The sequence below is a fragment of the Choloepus didactylus genome, chromosome 1, assembly GCF_015220235.1.
Source record: "Choloepus didactylus isolate mChoDid1 chromosome 1, mChoDid1.pri, whole genome shotgun sequence".
NCBI classification, from domain to species: Eukaryota; Metazoa; Chordata; class Mammalia; order Pilosa; family Megalonychidae; genus Choloepus; species Choloepus didactylus.
This window is the reverse complement of record NC_051307.1, coordinates 145,029,943-145,043,580: the sequence shown is the minus strand read 5'-3', so window position 1 is coordinate 145,043,580 and position 13,638 is coordinate 145,029,943.

The window sequence follows — 13,638 nt, the reverse complement described above, 5'->3', positions numbered from 1 at the left end:
ATAGACTAGGTCTCTGATGAAAGAAGGAAGAGGGGTCGGAGGACACCTCAAAGTAGTCTGCTTAAATGAACAGGCTGCAAAGCATTCAAAAGCAGGATTTCTAGATATGTCAAATCTGTGAATGGCACCACAGTATAGCATTTTGGGGTTTTGGTAGGGGTGTTGGTCAGGGGGTCATTCATTGATTCACTGAGATTATGACCTCTTCCCTGTCCTCCAGGCTCTAAACAACCAGCTATCTTCTGGACCTCTGGTAGAGGGATCATGTTTCTGACCCAAATTTAGGACCCATAGTCTGACAAATATGAATGTCTTCATGAGGAAAATGGGTTAAACATTTAAAATGAGGATGATTGTTGCAGAAAATTCAGGACATGTGGTAGGCATAGTGCATGGACATTCTGAGGGGGGAAAAAAATCATCCCTCGTGGACAAAAGTGTCATTTGGCCTAAAGATTAATGAATTAAACAGTAAACTGCGAATGTGTATGTGGACACTTCCAGCCTAGTCCAAACTCATTCCCTGTCAGCTGTGCCTACTAGACTCAAATGAGCCCAGAAGATTTCCACTATCAATGGATCCCACATTGAGAATATATTGTGAAGATGTAGGAAAGGGCTCTGGTTGCTGGGAAATCTAGAAGTTGCTTTTGGTTTTTGTCTTTCCTGATCTACCTCCTGTCTACAAATACTAATATTTACACCAGCTTTTCCTAGAGGAACCATTCACCAAATATTTTAAGCTCTCTGCAATCCGGCAGATGGTTGGACTGCACTTCCTGGTCCCCTTTCGGCTGACTCAGGCCATGTGAATAGTTCTGACCAGTAAGTTGAAGAAAGTGAAATAAGCTTGATGATTTAGTTGCTCCGAGAGTCTTACAGCACTCTGTTCTCTGTGGCACGGAGGTCAGCTCTGCCCAGGATGGAGGCTGCTCTATCAGCCTGGGTGCTTGAGTGATGACAAGAAATTGAACCTTTCTCTTAGGATCTGAATTTCTTTTAAGATGCAATCCTGCAGGCTGATGTTTTCTTTTGTCACTCCAAGACTGTAGCAGTCTCCCCACTTCTCTGCTAGCCCTTAAAATTCCAGGCTATCCCCCAAAACCAAATTCAGTTATGTCCCTAATTGATTTCTTGGAAGTGCCTTTACCTATGTGGGAGATATTTTTCCTTCTCTTTAGCTTGCATTATTGACTAAAAGTCAGAACAGAAAGTGTACTAAAGAGTAAAAGACAGCCCATGTGATGGCATAGAAGGAATGCCAGAATCATCTAAGTGTTCCTTGGTCCTGACGTCTCTCAAACTTGAAAGAAAGAAGAGAGTGGAGAAAATAAACATTATTAAAATTTACTGAGTTCCTATTGTGTGCCAGGACCATTGAGACTGCCTCTCATTTAATCCTCACAGTAATCATGCAGGGTAGGTTTATTACTACCTATTTTACAGCTGAGGATAACAAGGCAGAGTAGTTAGGAAACTTGGTCACCCAGGCAGTAGGTTAGAGAGCCAGGGCGTAAAGTAAGATAGCCTTGCTCCAGAGTCTATGCTTTTGACCATCACATACACTTACTGCCTACTTGGGAACTAGGGGGGAGGCAGTGGGGAGCATTTTTTTTAACGTGTTGGTATAGTGTTATTATTAGGCTTGAGAAGTTATTGGGTTTGACAAGAGGTGGTATTTTAATGCTTTTGTGAATGATTTTCAGTTAATTCTGTTTACTCTATACATTATATCACTTCTCTCATGGTGTTGGAAGTTACTCATGTCTTTTATGTTTAACTTTTCATGTGCTTTTGTCTTATCTCTGCCAGAAGATTTTAAGCTCCTGAAGACAACCCTTTGAAATCTTACAGTGCCTAGAAGAGGGCCCCTTCTTAGTAAGTGCTCAGGGATGAGTTGCTGATATATATTCTGTGAGCGGAATCCTATCACAACTTCCTCCCTCCCTACCATCCCAGCTGGGGCTCTTTTTAAATCCTCCTTTTTTGATCTCCAGGGTAGGAGGGTTCTGAGATAGGCAAACAGATTTTGGAGAAGTCTTCTCTCTCTCTCTCTCTCTCTCTCTCTCTCTCTCTCTCTCTCTCTCTCTCTCTCTCTCATTTCCTCCCTTCCTCCCTCCCTCTCTCTCTCTCTTGGTCCAGAACCAAGAAGAGGGTAGGTCAAAGGGAGAGTAAAGACAGTCTGTTCCTGAAGACTTGAAATTTTAGCTGCTTGGTTGTGGATGGGATCTGGAGGCAGTCATGATATAGTGAAAAGAGAAGTGACCCAGGAGTCAGGACACAGGCTGGAATTTTAGCTTTGCTGCTAAATATCTGCATGTCTTGAACAAGTCATTTAGTCAACATAGGCTTCAATTTTTACCTCTGTAGGAAATAACAGTAGCTAATATTGACTGGGCCTCTATTACACATGCAGCCACTGTTCTAAGAAGTTTACATGGTTGGGGATGAATAGGTCAAACTTTAAAAGTTTCAATCTTATTTTTATGCAATGGACCCTGTGCCAGTTTGGATGTATTATGTCTGCCAAGATGCCATGTTCTTTAATGCAATCTTGTGGGGGCAGATGTATTAGTGTTGATTAGGTTGGAATCTTTGGATTGGGCTGTTTCCATGGAGATGTGATCTACCCAACTGTGGGTAATATTTTGATTAGATTATTTCCATGGAGGTGTAGCCCCATCCATTTACAGTGGGTCTTGATTAGTTTACTAGAGCCCTATAAAAGCTCAGACAGAAGGAGCTCACTGCAGCAGCTGAGAGACACATTTTGAAGACAGCTGTTGAAAGCTGACATTTTGGAGAATGCCATTTTGAAATGTATCCTGGGAGCAAGCAGATGCCAGACACGTGCCTTCCCAGCTAACAGAGGTTTTCCAGATGCCATCTGCCTTTCTCCAGTGAAGGTACCCTATTGTTGATGCTTTAACTTGGACACTTTGTGGACTTAAGACTGTAACTTTGTAACTAAATAAACCCCCCTTATAAAAGCCAATCCATTTCTGGATGTTTTGCAAAATGGCAGCATTAGCAAACCGGAACAGATCCTTGAGTAGAATGAAATATTTTGAATCACCAAAATATATGCATGAACAGATAAAAGGGGACTACCTATTTTATTTTTTATAACTTGAAATTTATCACATTTCCCCATGAATCAATTAAAGAGATAACAACTTGTGATGTTCACTCCGTGAAACCTTGGTCTATAATACATTTGAATAGCATGCATTTTTAAATTTAGTTTTTAAAATAACTAAAAATAAATTTGATCAAATGTTTAGGGATCCCATAAAGCACTTCTGTGGGATCCTTGGTTTCCACAGAGCACAGTTAAAAAGCAACTGTTTGATTTGTAACTCCACTTTTTACTTCTTACAGTATCTAAAAGGCAAATGAATAAAATGTAGTGTTAAATCAATGGTTTGGGACTCATAATCTATAAATATGTAATTTGTGACAAGAACTACATAGAAGTGGGAGGATAGAGGGATATAGATAGTATATGTATGCTATTGAAATTAAGTTGGTATGAAAGCAAATGAGATTGTTATAGATTTAGGATGTTAAATTTAAGCCCAAGATAACCACAAAGAAAATATCAGAGAATATGCAAGCTTGTAGCAACAGAAAGTAGAGAACAGGTTACCAGGGGCAAGGGGCAGTGACAAAGGGGATTTAATGTAAAAATGAGTATAGGGTTTCAGTCTGGGATGAAGTGAAAGTTCTAATAATAAGTGGTGGTGAGGGTACTGCAACATTATGAATGTGATTAATCCCATTGAATGATAAGCTTGGGAGGGATTGGAATGGTAAGATTATGTTGTATATATGTTTCCACAATTGAAAAAGAAAGAGAAACTAAAGAGATAATGACAATTAAATGGAATACGTAATACTGGATGGGATCCAAGAGTGGAGGAACAAGGCTCAAAAGAACATTACTAGAACAAAAGAAAAAATTGGGATATGGAAGATAAGCTTTATATCAATGTTAAATTTCTTGAACTTGATAACTGCTCTTAAGATGATTACTTAAGTGGATACCCTTGTTCATAGGAAATGTACATAGAAAATTATGTGTTCAAAGAAATATGATGTGTGTAACCTGCTCTCAAATGTTCAGAAAATAGATGGATAATAGATGATAGATAGATAGATAGATAGATAGATAGATAGATAGATAGATACAGATGAATGATGGGGGAAAGATGGCAAAATGTTAAAATTGGTGGATCTGGGGGAGGTCTGTTGGAGTTCTGTGCATTGAGTTTATATTGTTTTTGCAACTATGCTGTAGGTTTGAATTTATTTCAAAATAGAAAGTTTTTTTTTTTAAAGGCCGTTAGATGACTTTATCTCTGAGGTTCCTTCTGAATCCGTTCTCTGCATTTGAGCCTGGCTCAGATGGCAAAAACTACTGCCAAGAACACACACAGCCCAGTTACTTTCCTATCCCACAGAGGAAGAGATCTCCTTTTCTATTTTCCAGACTAATACAAAGAAACTCTTCCTACGTTTATTCCTACCTTAGTGTCTCCTTCAACAAGTTTTGATAGCCAAAGATATTGCTACATCTGTGGCAGCCTAATGCCCCATTGTCATAAATGCTTTGGGTTTCAGATTGGACCCCCAATGTGTAAACCTGGATATTTCCAGAAGCATCAAGTCACGCTGATTGATTGAACTTTGGGTATGGGCAGGCCTGAAAGCCAGTAAATAGGAAGCATGAAATAGTTTCACATAGTGAACTTTAACAAATGTTGCTTGGATGGAGAGAGGTGTTCCCATCCTACCACTTCTTTGTGTGAGCCTGGGCCAGTCACTTTACATTTTGGGGCCAACTTTTTTGAACCAGAGATAAACTCCATGTCCCTTTCAGCTGAAGCCTTCTTTATTCTGTATTTACTTAACATCCTTCTCTGATCAGCTACAGTGTCTTTATATCTCCATTGTTTCTCATTTACCACTAGGGCTGGCTTCACAGACATGAAGCCTGTGTAGTCACTCAGGACCCCACATCCAGAAGATCCCATGATTGATTTATTTCTTTGCTGCTGCCATCTTGAAGTTCTTTATCTTATCTTTGAACTTGTGTTTTGTAAGTGAAGCCCAATGGGACAATGAAGCATGTATGTAAACAGAGGAGATGGGCACAGTATACGTGCCCACCACCATTCCTTGCTACTCCTTTATGTATAGCATTCAAGATGCTCATGACCCCAGAATTCTGGTAGACCCACAATGAATGCGAGTTCAGCGAGACTCAAAGCAAGTACAAGTTAGTGTGTCACCTCCACAACTGAGTAAGCAAGGATGCTGACAGTCCTGAGAAGCCAAGCTTTCTATTTGAATCAGAACTTGCTTTCAAACACAGAAAGAAGGCTATGGCATTCTAAGAAACATGAACAATCAAGGAATACTATCATATTCTTTCTTACTCATGTTACTTTTCTGTATTAGTAATGATGACATAGGAGGAAAGGGAAAGATGAGGAATCTTTTAGATCCCTTTCCTTTTGGTTCTTCCTTACTCATCAGTAAACTCAAACTGGAGAATGTTGGTAGAATGTGTACTCATCAAGAAGTGAAATAAAAACATTTAACTTAGTTTTGTGCAGCATTTCCATTATTCTGATACAAAATGCAAATTGTGTAACTTTGGTGATTAAATGTTCTTATATTTGCATTTTAAGCTGGCATTGCATGATATTAAGGTAACTATCTGGTGTGTGAATATCAATAAAGTTGCACTGAAAAAGAAAAAAGGTAAATGATACAATTCATAATTTTAAATTTCAATTTTTCTTTACTTAGAATGGTATTAAATAGCAGTAAGAAACACTGTAACAAGTCAATAGAGACATCACAGAAGAAAAGAGAAAGTTTTATTATTTTTATATCTTTAACAACACTTTTTCCTGGTTTTTGTAAAAGCAGTCTCACATTTTCATTTTGCACTGGGCCCTGCAAATTAAGTAGTTGACCCTGTTTACCACTTTGTATAAATAAAAGTAGCTAATGTTTACTACTAAGTATTTTTCATACACTGTTTCATTTAATTTTCACAGCCACCCTATGAAGCAGATGATACTTCTATTGCTAATCTATAAATAAGGAAATCAAAACATAAAGAAGTTGAGTGTCTTAATCAAAGTCACTTAGCTGGTAGGAGAAAATGTCAAATTTGGACCTTACTTTCTTATTCCCCAGCCCTAGCTCTTAACTTCCAGCCATACACTGCCATCTTGGATTTCAAGCTTTCCGAGGTATCTTTCACTGTGCTACTGACCACCAAATATAAACTTGGCTGATTGCAATGCTTAGGCATTTGCCAAAGGGCAGTCTCATGATTTTAATTATACTGGGGATAAGGTGGAATATTTCCAACTACAGATACTTTTAGCAAAACCCTTCGTATTATTTAGGTGATAGCAGCCATGTAAATACACAAGATTCTCATGAACATTATGGACAATATTTCTTTAGAGATTTATAAATCATGAGGTAATTAATTTTCTTTAAGCAAACATATAATATATATGCTTTTAAAAAGCAGATGTGAGTAATCTTGATTTTTGAGCTGAGAAGGCACATACGAGATTTAAACAGCAACAGCAAAATATTGAAATTAATCCCCTCAGCTTCTTTGGATACGTTCTTTTCCATACTTGCTCCTGCTCTTCTTTATTACTTGCTCAGCACATAACTATGGGGTTAAGCAAAGGAAACCCTTTTATCTGTGCGGGTTTTGAGGCACAGTTGTCTGCATAAAGTACAGGGCTCTCTGCCAATCCATAGGCCTGAGCAATGTGGCACAGATGTATGACTCAACTTACCAGATAAACTCAGCTCTGGGGAAACCAGTCTCTCTCATATTAGCAACTGATCTTAAAAGGAATCAGATATGAACGTGTCTGCTGAAGTGGGCGCTGTACTTCTGACTGAAAACCACATCTAACTGAGCAATCAAGTCTGTAGTGGAGAGAATCAAGCCTTTGGAGATTTGAAGTAGGTGTTTTTAATCCTGCTGTGATCTCATTTAATAAAGCGAGCTGGCCCATACCCTGAATGGTGCTTCTTTGGTGCATAATGGAAGCATGATAAAAATCCCAATTATGCCTTCCACCATCTGTTAGTTGCATGTGCTTGTGGACATGTTGCCAGGAAATATCAAGAACAAAGGAATGAGAGGCTCTCATTCCAGAGAAACGGATCTTAGCTCCCACTGTGGCTCACTGGTTTGCTACAGATGTGTCCATGTCCTCAGCACCAAAGCAGAGATAATCCAGGTCTGTTTGGAGAGATGGACTCAGAGGAATGCAGTGCTAATGTTTTTCTTACAATGTCACAAAAATACAATGAAAAAGGAGAGAGAGGACCAACTAGCTCCCACTTCATGTATGCATATGAGACTTGCTCACTGGTAAAGTCATTAAAAAAACACACAGAACTCCTTGAGGAAAAGGCATGCACATGGTGTGTCTTAAATCAAGTTTTATAAAAAGATAAAATTTTAATGATCTTAAATATGCGAGTTGAAACCATGGTGCCTTATCACATTAGGGGAAATTTTTCCTTCAAGATGATTGAAAATACTCATAGTAAATATAAAATAATCTATCTGTAGAAATAGTTACAACTTTGCATAGATAATTAGAAGGCGATACCTTGAACCATTAGCTTCCACCCCTAAACTAGTATCAGAGTCAACAGTTAATGGAAATTCTATTATATTTTTAAGACCTGTTTTATAATGTGATCGTAGAAAAGGTCTGGATTTTTAGATGTGTCTCTGGCACTACAAGATGAAATTTATTCAGTTCTAGGAAACTGATAACCTATATTGGAAGATCCGTGATTTTCTTTCTATAATGTACCATCAGGTATCTTTTCATGCAGACCACATTCAGAAATTCCATGGTAGAAGTCAGAAATGTGTCTGTGAGAACAAGAGTTCCTCATCGAAGTACAAAATAGAACAAAACTGGAGCCTTACTTTTGTCCCCAAACATCCCTTTGACAAAACCTTTGAGTTTGTTAATTAGGACAAAATTTTCTTTGCGTGCCATTAAATGACACCTTAATACATCCACCTTCCCCAAACTCACTTCCTTCCCCTCTAGCAAATGTTCTCCTTCCCCATTCTACTAACACTACCTTTCCTTTGCCAGGTGAGCTGCTTGTGGCCTCACACCCACCTTGAGAGCTGACTGTCCTCAAAAGAATGGTCAATCACACAGAGCACCTTGGTTAGAACAAGCCTTGTGCATTGTATTCTAGTATGGTTTTCTCACTTTAGAGGTGAAGAAACTGATGCCCAAAAAGTTAAAAGAGCATCACATGACTTCTTAGTGTAGCTGCTAGGAACAGAACTTCTGATTCTCATTCTGGTGTTTCTTCTACTACCACTGCGGTTTTTCCGTATTCATTTGCCTTTCCACCTCTCTACCAATTCCCTTCCCCACTCCTAACACAACCTGTAGCCCCGTCCAATTTGGATGGTTACTCCTCAACCCCTTTCTCTCAGGGCTGAATAAATGAGGAAGGGAATGCCTTCCCCTCCCATTCTCTCTTCCCATATCCCTTCCCTCTGCCACCCAGTACACAAAATTAAAAATGGTTGGTACCTAGGCACATCATTTTTTTTTTTAGGGGACTTTAAAATTAAGAAAGTAGCAGCTATTTCTTGTAGAATACTTGAAAGATACAATTAAAATAAAGAATACAAGAATCACCCATAAATCTACAAACCAAAGGTAACTTCTTTGAAGCTATCAGTCTATTATCTTTCTAGTATTTTTTTCAATACTGCATACTTTACATTCTTGGGACCACATTCTAGTGAGATAATTTTGCTTGCCATTTTTTCTCATGTCATTACAAATTATTTAAAAGCATACTTTTAATGATTGCCCTATATTTTATTACACCCTCCATATTGGAAGTGTTTCTGACTACTAGCTGATCATTTTTAATTGACTCTGTCTCAATGGCATGCTGGTAAACTGGCTCTTCAAAAAAAAAAAAAAGAGCTCTATTTTTTGGTATTTGCCAATTGCCATAGTGTAAATATTCCTACCATGGCTGATTTCAAGCTAGCAAAGATTCAACAACTGGCTCACAAATTACTGAAAATTTAACAGCCAGCTCTTATGAGCTGGTATGTGTCAACTCCAGTACACTGATGACTGTGTGTCAAATATTATAGAAGTGACATATTTCTGCCCTCAAGAAGCCAACACTTAAGTAGATTTGAAAAGCGGGTCTTGATAAGCAAAGAAATAGCTTTAAACCCCTGGCTACTTCAGTTATCTCCTTAGCGTGTTATGTCTAGCTGTGTTCCTAGCTGATAGTGTTCACTTCACTGAATTGCCAATTTGTCCTGATGACCTCAGAAACAGACTGACAACTCAGAATATTCGTCAATACTTTTCTTCACATTCCTTAATCTGGTCTCTCAAAGTCACTTTCCCTAAGCTTCTCATTGTTATTCAATCCAAGTAGTTTCCAGCTGCATAGCTTCCATTCAGGTGCAGTTACATAAGTTTTGAACATGGAAGAGGATAGTTAATCTGAAATGAAAAAAATAATAAAGTGTAACTTTATGGGTAGGTGGAATGAGCTTTCAAGTCATTTCTTCACTGCCTGCTGGCTTGTCTTAAAATTGTAATGTGAAGATCAAATGCAGAGCTTTTCTGAACGTTTGATTGCCTAGAATGGGATTCTCTAGGACATGGGCTTCCAATAAATTGCATAATTTGAATTTGAAATGTTTCACATTTCATCATGTTATTTATATCCCTTGGTCTCGTTAGCTAAAAATTTCAGACTCCATCTTAATTTTATCTCTTGTTTTCCCCACAAAGTTTAGCACAGTGCCTCACATCTGGTAAGAATTCTCAACAGACATTTATTGTATAAATGAAGACTGACGTGGGCATAAAATGGAAACAGTAAAGAAGAGATCAAATATTCTGGGGTTAGTCATGTAGTAAATAAATTTAGAAATCTAAAGGACCTGGGTTGAAATCCCGGTTCTTTAATTACTAGCTGTGTGACCTTCAATGAGTTATTTAATCTTTCTAAGCCTCTGTTTCCTCATCTAAATATTTGGATAACAATACCTGCTTTTATAAGGTGATTGTGAGATGTTTCAGTTAGCCATTGCTCTGTAACAAACTAAAAACTCAGTGGCTTAAAATAGCCATTATTTTGCTTTCAGTTTTGTGGGTGAGGAACTTGGGGAGGACTTGGCAGAGAGTTTGTTTCTGTTTCACATGGTATCAGCTGAGGAGGCTGTGGTGAAGGGTCAGAAATGAATGGCATAGATATACATTCATGTATTAGCTTCTGGGTGTTTCCTGGCCTCTCCCTTGCATCCTCTAAGGTGGGACTCCGCAAACTTTTCCTGTAAAGGGTCAGATATTAAATATTTTAAGAGTTTTTGTGGTGTCCGTCACAACTATCCAACTCTTCCACCTTAGGGTGAATGCAGCCACAGACAATATGTAAACAAATAAGCGTGGCTGCACGCCAATGAAACTTTATTGATGACCATTGAAATTTAAATTTCATGCAATTTTCACATCACACAAAATACTATTCTTCTTTTGTTTTTGTTTCTTTTTTTGAACCACTAAAATATGTAAAAACCATTCTTATCTGGAGGGTCATACAAAAGCAGTCAGTGGACTGGATTTGGCCCACAGTCTCTTTCCTACAGCTTGACTTCCCGCAGCGTGGTGGTCCCGGGTTACTCCCCCTTCTTTCATAGTGGCTGGTTTCCAAGAGTGAGCTTTCTAAGAGAGAAGTGGAAGTGATCAGACTTTTAAGGCCTGGGTCCAAAACTGACAAAATATCACTTCTGCCATATTCTCTTGATCAAAGCAGTCACAGGGCCTTCCCAGCCTGGAACAGGTGGGAAAACGGACCTCGCTTCTTGATAGGGGAATGGCAAGATCACATTGTGGAGGAGCGCATGGGAGGGAGATTTTGTGGCCACAAATACAACCTACCACATGAGGACTAGGAATAATATTTATAAAGGGTATGTGTCATGGCATGCATTCATTGATTGATGACTCATATCCTTAAGTATCATTAACTTAGAAAGGGGGGCAACTAGCACTGAGAGTCACAGTGAATTCTTAGAGGACAAAGGTATGAACATTGTTCATACTTAAGCTTTTAAGAAATCCTCACTTGCATTTTACCCATCTGCAACAATGGGACTTAACAGTACCTATCTATCAAAGTTATTTCTAGAAGTTAATGAAATAAACTTGATAGAACAGGGGCTGGAACAAATGCAATAACTGTTAGTTATTAGTATTATTATTTTTTATCATGGTTTGGAAATAACTGTTTTCAGTTATTATGGGTTTTTCTAGGACTTCTAAAACCTAGACTTCAAAATGCACTAAGATGCGAAATCACAGTTTGGTAACTTCAGAAATTATATAACTGATACCTTTGAGAGAAAAAAATCTTTTTAAAAATTGGGGATTGTATTATTAACAATTACTTCTATAATGATAGATATATAGATTTATACATGTATTCACACACATGTCTCAATCACATTTAAGACAAATTTTCCATTTGCTTTACATTTTTTTAACAACTAATGAGCATGTTTTAGATGTGCTTTGCAGAAATAAAGTGCTAGACAAGTGTGAATGATTGATATTGATCACCATAGTAACAATAGCTTCAGAAGAGAAACAATAAAAAGAAAATAAACTGATGCAGAATTGTCAGGTACAAACTGAAGCCTTTGAAGTTTTGTTGACTGGTATTCTTTTCAATTAGTGAGTTTCTAAAATCAAGGCAGCAACTGAATAAAGGGATCGGGACAAAAATAAAAGCTCTAAGGAACTGCAAAAAAAACTAGATTCCTGAAGAATAAATCTTTAATCTTGCTGTTTAATCACCCTTATCAGGCAAAAGTCTGAGAAAATAGCAGAGCTTTCCATCCTGCTCAGAAGGTCAAGGATACATTTAGCATCATCAGCTCTGCATTCCCAAGGGGAGGACCCTCTATGCATAATGCAAAAATTGGCTTCTTGGTCCTGTGAAACCACTGCTTGAGGAGCTGTGTTTCTACTGGATCATGGCAAGGCAGCAGGCAGTAGCTTAAGAATTAATACTTGATGCTATTCAGCCATGAAACAGAATCATTATTGACATGAGAAAATGGCCTCATTAAATGAGGAACAACAAGCACAAAGCCTTATGTAGAATGTGGTATGATTTTTGTCAAGAAACATACGATAAATACACATGGTTTTTTGCATGTATCATAGGCCTCGCCAAATAGTACAGAACCTGTCTGTGTTGGAGGATTTAGGGTGACTTATATTATCTGTTTCCTTTGAGCTTTTCTTCATTTTCCAGGTTTTCTGTGGTATGTGCTAAATGTTTACTCAGTTCAAAAAAATTCTGATTTAGACTTGTGCCGGTTTGAATGTACTGTGTCCCCCAAATGCCGTTATCTTTGGCGTAATCTTGTGTGAGCAGATGTTACCAGTTTTGACTAGATTTCTTTGAGTGTTTCTTTGGAATGCGCCCCACCCAGCTGTGGGTGATGACTCTGATTGGATATTTCCATGGAGGCATGGCCCCACCCATTCAGGGTGGGCCTTTATCAGTGGAGCCATATAAATGAGCTGCCATAACAGAAGAAACTCAGTACAGCTGTGAGTGATGTTTTGAAGAGGAGCGACAGCCAAGAGGGACACTTTGAAGAAAGCACAGGGGCTGCAGATGAGAGAAAGTTTGATGACGGCTGTTGAAAGCACTCTTGCTCTGGAGAAGCTGAGAGAGGACAAATACCCCAAGTGCAACTAACAGTAACATTTTTGAGGAACTGCAGCCTAGAGAGGAACGTCCTGGGAGAAAGCCATTAAGAAACCAGAATTTGGAGCAGACACCAGCCTCGTGCCTTCCCAGCTAACAGAGGTTTTCTGGACACCGTTGACCATCCTCCAGTGAAGGTACCCGATTGCTGATGTGTTACCTTGGACACTTTATAGCCTTAAGACTGTAACTGTGTAACCAAATAAACCCCTTTTATAAAAGCCAATCCATCTCTGGTGTTCTGCATTCTGGCAGCATTAGCAAACTAGGACAAGACTCAACATGCTATGTCAAAGATTTAATTTAAATTTCTATATGAGGTTCAATAATGGGGTATTATAACTATTGTGTAGCTATAGGTAAAGCTATACTTAACCATCTAATCAAAATGTATCAAGAAAAAATGCATTTGAAATTGTAGCTCCCAACATTCAGACTTCGAGCAAACATGTGAGCCTGTGGCTTACATCATGGTCTGTAAAAAAAAAAAATGTATATATATATATATATACCATCATGTCACAGACCATGACATCATCATGTCTGAATGACTGGTCTATTCAAAGGGAATGTGGTAGGGTCGAGTATGGCGCAAGGGTAGGAAATCAATTAAGCCAACCAATGTATATTTTATCCTTTCACAGGAAAAAAAGGGAGCCATTGTAAGATTGAATTTCAGTGTCCAATGGCAAGGCAGTCACTATGTCCTTGATTTCTTTATCTCCAGAACCTAGTGCATGGTGCATAGTACTGCCCAGTAAATATTTGTGCGATGAA